Below are 7893 nucleotides of genomic sequence, written 5' to 3' on the forward strand. Positions count from 1 at the left end.
GTCCACCTACATGCCCCTCCTCTCATGGTCAAACACAACCTTGATGCGGCTCTCATTGAAATGGAGTTTGACTCCCTGTCCTAGACAGGCAACACCCTTCTCCCCTTTTCGTTCTGGCAGAGGTAGGTAGAGAAGGCCCACGTTATCAGTTTCTTTCTTTCTCCCTCCCTCCCTCCCTCCCTCCCCACCCCCTCTCTCTGTCAATTCTTCCGTGCATGGCGTTAAACCTAGCAGTGGATCTTAATTTAACATCTTAGCCAAGAGATTATTTAATTAATCCTCAGGACCATGAAAAAGGTGGCAGAGGCAATTTATGAAAGAAAAAGAAAGGAAAGAGCTGGTGGTGGCAGAAGTGTGGGGTGCCTGATGGCAGCTGGGCCATGGAATGACTCCGATTCCCATCAGTCTGAGATCGTGTGACCGCTGGGCAGGGATGATGGGAGTTGGAGAGAAAATGGTCGCTCCCTGAGCAGTGTGTGCTCGGTTTTCTTTGCTGGCATCAGAATCAGGTTGTTTGGCCTTCTTAGTTTATGACCTACAAGGAGATTAAAAAGCAATCACATGAAAACGAAATTAGAGAACTGCATAAGAAGCAAAACATTGTACTGTAAAAGCAAAACAACACCACAGTATGCTACTAACGTAGATCATCCAATGGACTTTAAACAGTGTTTCTCAACCTTGACAACTTTAAAATGGGTGGACTTCAACTCCCAGAAATCCCCAACCAATATGCCTGGCTGGGGAATTATGGGTGTTGATGTCCATACATCTTAAACTTGCCAAAGTTGAGAAATCCTATTTTAGAAATATAAAAAAATACTAGCTGGATACCTGTGCTTTGCTATAAAACTATGTGATTGGGCTTGATAAATTGACACTTAAAGCTTGATGAGTAGTTACGGTTGGGCTTGATGACTTGACATTTAAAGCTTAAAAATTAATGAAGAAACTCCTTAGCATCAGAGCATGTTAATATAAGGCAACTGGCAGTTGGAACAGAGTTCTTTTCAGGTGGGGGAGGGGGAGTAGGCGTAAGTCAAGGACTACCTGTACATAATTTTTTATTAATTTAATGTATAGGTATGTATGTGTATATCTATTTACACACCAGGTATGCACATATACCTGTGTGGGTGTGGGGATGGCCAGCGTGACTCATCCACAGGCCGGATGAGTCATGCAAGGTCATGCCCACGCCTGGTGTAGCGAAGGGGTAGCATCAGAGCGTGTTAATATAAGGCAACTAGCAGTTGGAACAGAGTTCTTTTCAGGTGGGGAGGGGGAGTAGAACTCCTTAGTATCAGATTACTGCATAATTACTGTATAAGAAATACTAATGATCTGATGGTCATTTTGGAAAAATCCTTTCTTAGCGAGCACCTAGAAGCCAAGAGGAACATACGTACCAAATTTCAAGTTTGTAGGCTTTACGGTTCTGGAGATTTCGTGATGAGTGAGTGATATTTGCCTTTTATGTACATAGATATTGGGCAAATCTTTTTTTAAAGACTAGAGGAGGGACTATTGGAATAGCCCCAGAGAGGTTGAATTCATGCAACTCATGCAATGAGGCAGGATCATTGTTACTGAGATGTATGGAAGGTATCCAGCCATAGTCTCAGTAGGCCATGTAAAAGAGACAGTCAAGTGTTATGCTGTAATACCGGTCTATTATGGGAAGGGGTACTGTGTACTATGTGAATACAGTGATTCCGTTTGTGAGGGGTCGTTGGTGCTCTCTGGGCTTGGTTGCTCTCTTGTAGATGTTTCCTTACTCAAACTAGGTAACATCCTCAGTGGTAGATGACGTTACCTAGCTTGGGTAATGAAACGTCTGCAAGAAAACAAGGCAAGCTCAGAGACCACCAAGGACCCCTCATTTCAACCCTGAACTACAAATATTCTCCTTTATTGGTGTCTGTTCTGTGAACCCAGATTGAAGGTTCGGGATTTTGTGGCAACCTCAACAAGTCGATGAAAATAACCCAGCAATCCTAAAGCCACACCTGATCTCTTATATTTGCTTGTTTGATACAGAAACTTGTCCTAGGCATCTTTGCTCAATAAATGCTAAACAAATACACACACACACACACAAACACACACACACACACACACACCTATCTGCTTCTTGAACAACACAGGCCCTGTAGTTGTAAGAACAAAACGAAACGAGCAGGTCGCTCTCAGCTTCACTTCTTCAAGAGGCATTTTAAAAACCTGCAAGCTTCTGAAGACCAACTGGAAATCATAATCAATCAATATCTCTCCCTCTCTCCTCTCTCTCTTTCCCTCCCTCCCTGCCACTTTCTCTCTCTCTCTCTCTCTCTCTTATCTAGTGCCTCATTCACATAGCATCCTAAGCTTAACTACGATAAATCGTGGTTAGTTAGTTCTTTCTTTCTGTCTGAGAACATTGCATGACCCTAGCCCCTGGATGGCGAACCTATGACACGCATGCCAGAGGTGGCATGCAGCGCCCTCTCTGGGGCCTTTGCCCCAGTTCAGCTCCCCCTTGCATGTGCACACACTTCCTGCCAGCCAGCTGTCTTTGGGTCTCCGCTGTGCATGCGTGGGGGGGGCGCTGTGTGCAGGGGGGCTGCATTCGCATGTGCTGGGGTGGGGAGCAGAGGGCATGCAGGGGAGGTGTGCATGCATGCATAGAGAGCGGGATGAATGTGGTGTGTGTGTGCATGCACATGCACGGGGTTTGGGGTGCATGTGGGGGCCCTGTGCACACATGCAGGGGAGGGACGCATGTGCAGTGGCCACACACGCATTGCATTTTGGGGGTTTGGGTGCACTTTGGGCACTCAATCCGGCGAAGGTTAGCCATCACTGCCCTAGGCCATTGGCTTTGGTTTTGATTCCGTGTAGTTTGCAAACTCTGGCAATGGGTTCCTTCCACAACAAGGTTATGTCTGCTGTGCGAATGCAACCTGCAAGTCAAAATGCAGATTGGGGTGTTAAACTCAAGGCCTGGGGGCCCGGATCTGGCCCGTGGGGTGCTTAGTTCTGGCCCATGGGGCCGCCCTGGAAACAGGAATGGCCCACAGTGCCTCTGCCAGTGAAAACAGAGCTCAGGAAAGCCTCTGGAGCTCTGTTTTTGCGGGCAGAGTGTTGCCGGAGGCCATCGTAGCCAAAAACGGATCTTGGGTTTTCACTGGTAGAGCGCTCAGGCCACCACAGATGCCCCCACCCCCGAACACGAGTGATGTCGAGCTGGCCATGCCCATCCTGGCCACGCCTCCCTCAAGGTCAAACACAATCCTGATGCAGCCCTCAATGTAATCGAGTTTGACACCCCTGCTTTAGCTTTTACACCTGGCTGTTGATGCCTCAATGTGTAGGAGTGGTGTGTAATCCTAAGGTTTCTGCAATCTTCTGCCTCATTTCAAGGCCTTATGGATGAGCTCCATTCCGACCTCCCAAAGCCCAAAGATATTGTTCGAAAGAGAAAGGTGTCAGAGAAGGATGGGGTCTTCTGATCTACTTTTTGCTTTACAGTTACGTCCATCGTGTCTTCTTCAGGCTGGTTGCTTCCAAGGAAACATTGTTCTGCTGCCTCTAATCAGGCTTTTCTTTTTGTCCGTTCTGAGTTTGCTGAGTTTATTTAGAAATTAATCAACCTTTACGACATGTTTAAAACCAGGGATCTGATTAAATATTAACTGTAGGACTCCATATCTTAGCAGCAGAAGCAACACTTAGGAACGATGGGAACTGGTATCTCACCCTTTGTTGGAATTCAGCATGCTGACTAGGGAGTTCTGGGAGTTGAAGTCCACATAAAGTTGCCAAGAAACATAGCTGTAGAGGGAGAGATGTTCATAAGATTACATTTACTAGATGATTTCCCTCCTCTAGTAAGACAGAATTTCAAGATAGAATTTCTGTCTGTCTGTCTGTCTGTCTGTCTGTCATGTATTGTATCTGTCTATCATGCTCTCTCATATCTCTCTCTCTCTCTCTCACACACACACACACACACACACACACGTACGTACGTACGTACGTACGTATGTATGTATGTATGTATGTATTTGTGTTACAACCCCTGGTATTACTAAATATGGGAGGAAGGTCACTACTCCCTCTTTCTGTCCTTCAGCTTATCACAGAAGACCATGCAGGCAGAAAACCATATTTTTTATTTTTAATGTTGCCTTTTTATATTTGTGTTATATTTGTACTGATAAATAAATAAAGGGAGACTAGTCTCCCTTTATTTATTTATCAGTACAAATATCACACACACACACACACACACACACACACACACACATATGTGGTTTTGTTGTATTCGGGTCTTTTCCCGTGTAAGGTTGAGATTGTTCTTGCAACGTTTCGGCAGGATCTCACCTGCCATCTTCAAGCGTGGGCTTAAAATGTGTAATATATATAAATGTGTATATATATTCTAGATTTTCACGGGTGTAGGTATGCTGGTTTTGTTGTATTCGGGTCTTTTCCCATGTACGATTGAGATTGTCTTTGCAAGATCTCACCTGCCATCTTTGGGCTTGGGCCCAATTTTCAAGCTATCTATCTGTCCATCCCTCCATCCAACCATGTCTATCATTTATTTGTCTATCATGCCTCTCTCATATCTATCTATCTATCTATCTATCTATCTATCTATCTATCTATCTATCTATCTATCTATCATCTGTCTATCTATCATTTATCTGTCTGTCATGCCTCTCTCATCTATCTATCATTATCATCTGTCTGTCTGTCCGTCCATTTTTCCATTTTTCCATTTTACCATGCATGCATCCATGCATCCATGCATCCATGCATCCATGCATCCATGCATCCATGCATCCATGCATCCATCCATCCATCCATCCATCCATCCATCCATCTATCTATCTATCTATCTATCTGTCTATCAATGGATTTTTCCTGTGCCCTTTTTAAAGCAACAAAGCAGGTATCTATCTGGCCGTAGAAAAATAGAAATGGAAAGGAAACAGATTTATCAGTCGATCACTAGGGAGCTAGACGAGATCCACGAGGTTTTCGAAGCCCAGACTGTAGGATGAAAGCATGGTGGAACGAACGCCAAGTAGGATTTTCGGACGAAAAGGACTTGTGGGCTCTACCAAAGGTGAGGCGACTTATTGCTAAACTCTGCCCTCTTCCCTTAGGGGTGGCTGTGAGGGTGGCTGCCTGCAACGAGGTAGGGAAACAGGCCCGGAGGATGAATTCTCCAGCTTCCAGCAACGGCTGTGGGGTGCCCTATCCGGCCCAGGCGCAGCAGGGTTCGCATCAGCTGGAAGTAAAGCGACCCCTGCGATCCCGGCGCAAGGATTTCCAGAGCAACCGATCTAAGGGCTTTCTGGGAAATCGCGCCCCGGGGAAGGCGACGCAGAGAGGGCGGGAGGGCGCAGGAGCACACCGGGTGGGCTGGAAGGAGGCTAAAGCAGACTCAGCTGCCCCAATTGTGTGCCCAGAAGGGAGATTCCCCCGCCTGTTTGCGTGGGGATCCAGCTTACTCCCGAATAAATGCTTTAGGGGAACACAGCAGGAGTTTCGCCTGTCCCACAAGCCATGCATCCCGCGGGTTCCTTTTCCTTCACTTTTTCCCACATCATTGCCAATTGATCAAAAAATCGAAGGGCTCAAAGAGCTGGAAACTTATTTTTGTGGTTGCAAAAGAAGTCTGTTTGATCCTCCTCGCTATGAAGTGAGGGCAGAAAAGGTAAGAGAGAGACAGAGACAGAGAGACAGACAGAGACACACACAAGAGAGAGGGGGGAGGGAGACAGAAAGAGACTGAGAGAGGGAGACACTGAGAGAGGGAGACAGAGAAGAGAGGGAGAGAGGGAGAGAAGAGAGAGAGGGAGACAGAGAGAGAGAGAGAGAAGAGAAAGAGAAGGAGACAGGAAGAGACAGAGAGAGAGAAGATAAAGATAAAGGGAGAGGGAGACAGAGAGAGAGATGGAGAGAGAGAAGAGAAAGAGAAAGGGAGAGGGAGACAGAGAGATAGAGAGAGAAGAGAAAGAGAAGGAGACAGGCAGAGACACACACAGAGAGAAGATAAAGATAATGGGAGAGGCAGACAGAGAGATGGAGAGAGAGAAGAGAAAGAGAAAGGGAGAGGGAGATAGAAACAGAGAGAGACAGAGACAAGAGAGTGGGGAGACAGATGGAAATAAGAGAGAGATGGAAATAAGAGAGAGAGAAGAGAAAGAGAGAGGCAGACAGAGATAGAGACAAGAGAGAGGGGGAGGGAGAGAAGAGAGAGAAAGGGGGGAGAGAGAGAGAAGCTGAAGGGGAGGAGAGAGCAAAGAAAGGAGAAGGGTTTAAGGGACAGGTCGGGAATGGAGCGAAGTGTAAATTTACAAAAGGTCGATTTTACTCTGAATTGGTGGCAATGGAGAGGCTGGCCCGTATTCTGGGCCAAAGCAGCTCTTGGGGGGAAACCTTTGAGTGATGAAGAAGAGAAAATAGCTCGGTGTTACCGTTCTTTCTCTCCTGGAGCCCGGCTGGAGTCTAAAACTTCCCAAGCCTTTTTTCTCCAATATATTCCCGTTGAAATCAAGAGGACTCATCCGGAGACTGGCGGGGCAGCCTTTCCGTTGTCACCTTCTCACGCGCCACGCCTCGTTCTCGCCTTCAGGTTTTTTTTTCCCCTCCTGCCGAAGGTCTCAATCCTTCGGCTTGTTTTGATTTATTTTGTTTTCAGATTTAAACCGCCTCCCAAAAAGACCCGGTGGCTTGATGTGGTGTGGCCCGTGGTGTGGCCCGTGGTGTGGTGTGGCCCGTTGGTGTGGCCCGTGGAAAGAAATTGTACATAGAGAAAACCAACCCTCCCATGGATTACCCCGCCATCCCACTCCCCGTCCTTTGCTGCAATGGGGTGGAGGTGGGGGGGTTCGCGCCAGGCTTGCTAAGCGGCGGGAAGGGATCGATGGCGATCAATGGCCAGCCCGATCAATTAAACTCCCATTCTGATCAATTTGGCGCAGGATTCCGACCTCTTCGGCGCGGGGAGCGGAGCGGAGCAGGCTTAACAGCCGGGCTCGCCTTCAAAACAAAGCTGTGCGTCCTTGGCACTTTTTCAACCGGGCCGGGATGGGAAAAGATAGACGGGGAAGGGGGCTTGAAACCATGAACCGTTCAGCTAGAAAGGAGGGAAGCGAGGCCTGGCTGGTTGAAAGGAAAGGGACGCGTTGCGGTGGTTTTTCCCCCCTCTTCTTTTGCGTTGAATCTCAAAGGGGATTTAATAGCAAAAAAAATCAGATTACAGATTGGCCTGGTTGGTCTTTAGGGGGCCTGTGTTGGGGCCGCCGTGGGGGGGGGGTGTGGAAGAGAGAGAAGAATATACACCAGGAGGAGCTGCTCATAGACACAAGCCCGCACATTGGAGTAAATGGCGAATTAAGTAGCCAAGCGGCCCTGCTAATTTCCTGGTTTTACTTACCGTTGCTCTCTGGAGAATTGCACTGAACGAAGGAGGCCGGGGAGAAAAAGAGGGCTTGGCAAAATGGGCAGAGAAAGGGGACGGGAAAATGATTTTTTTTTAAAAAAAAAAAAATGGCTTCGCAAAATTTAGAGATACCCTATGACAGGGGTGTCCAAACTTGGGAACTTTAAGACTTGTGGACTTCAACTCCCAGAATTCCCCAGCCAGCATTCTGGGAGTTGAAGTCCACAAGTCTTAAAGTTCCCAAGTTTGGACACCCCTGCCCTATGATTTTTTTTGCCAAGTCTCGCAACGGGATCTCTCCGGGATGCTTAGTGGGAAATCTAAAGCCCTAACACTCGGAGTGGCGGCTGGGTCGAGCCGGGCTGGATCGGGGGATCCCGCGGGGAGGGGGGGGGGAAGAAGCCGGGCGTGGCTTCTGGGGAGAAAATAAGACCAAGGAGTCATCCTAGCTG

At 47.5% G+C, this 7893-nt stretch overlaps 1 long non-coding RNA gene across 1 annotated transcript; it reads right to left on the bottom strand.

Moving 5' to 3' along the window:
* Positions 1 to 274: 274 nt before the first annotated feature.
* Positions 275 to 7574, bottom strand: LOC309385053. The gene is made up of 3 exons (XR_014174150.1): positions 7436 to 7574; positions 3739 to 3813; positions 275 to 535 (listed from the first exon to the last, which is right to left on the bottom strand). It is a non-coding gene; the product is annotated as an uncharacterized lncRNA (long non-coding RNA).
* Between the last annotated feature and the right edge of the window lie 319 nt (positions 7575 to 7893).

Source organism: Natrix helvetica (assembly GCF_964273705.1).
Source record: "Natrix helvetica genome assembly, chromosome: 1".
In the NCBI taxonomy this organism is placed as follows: Eukaryota; Metazoa; Chordata; class Lepidosauria; order Squamata; family Natricidae; genus Natrix; species Natrix helvetica.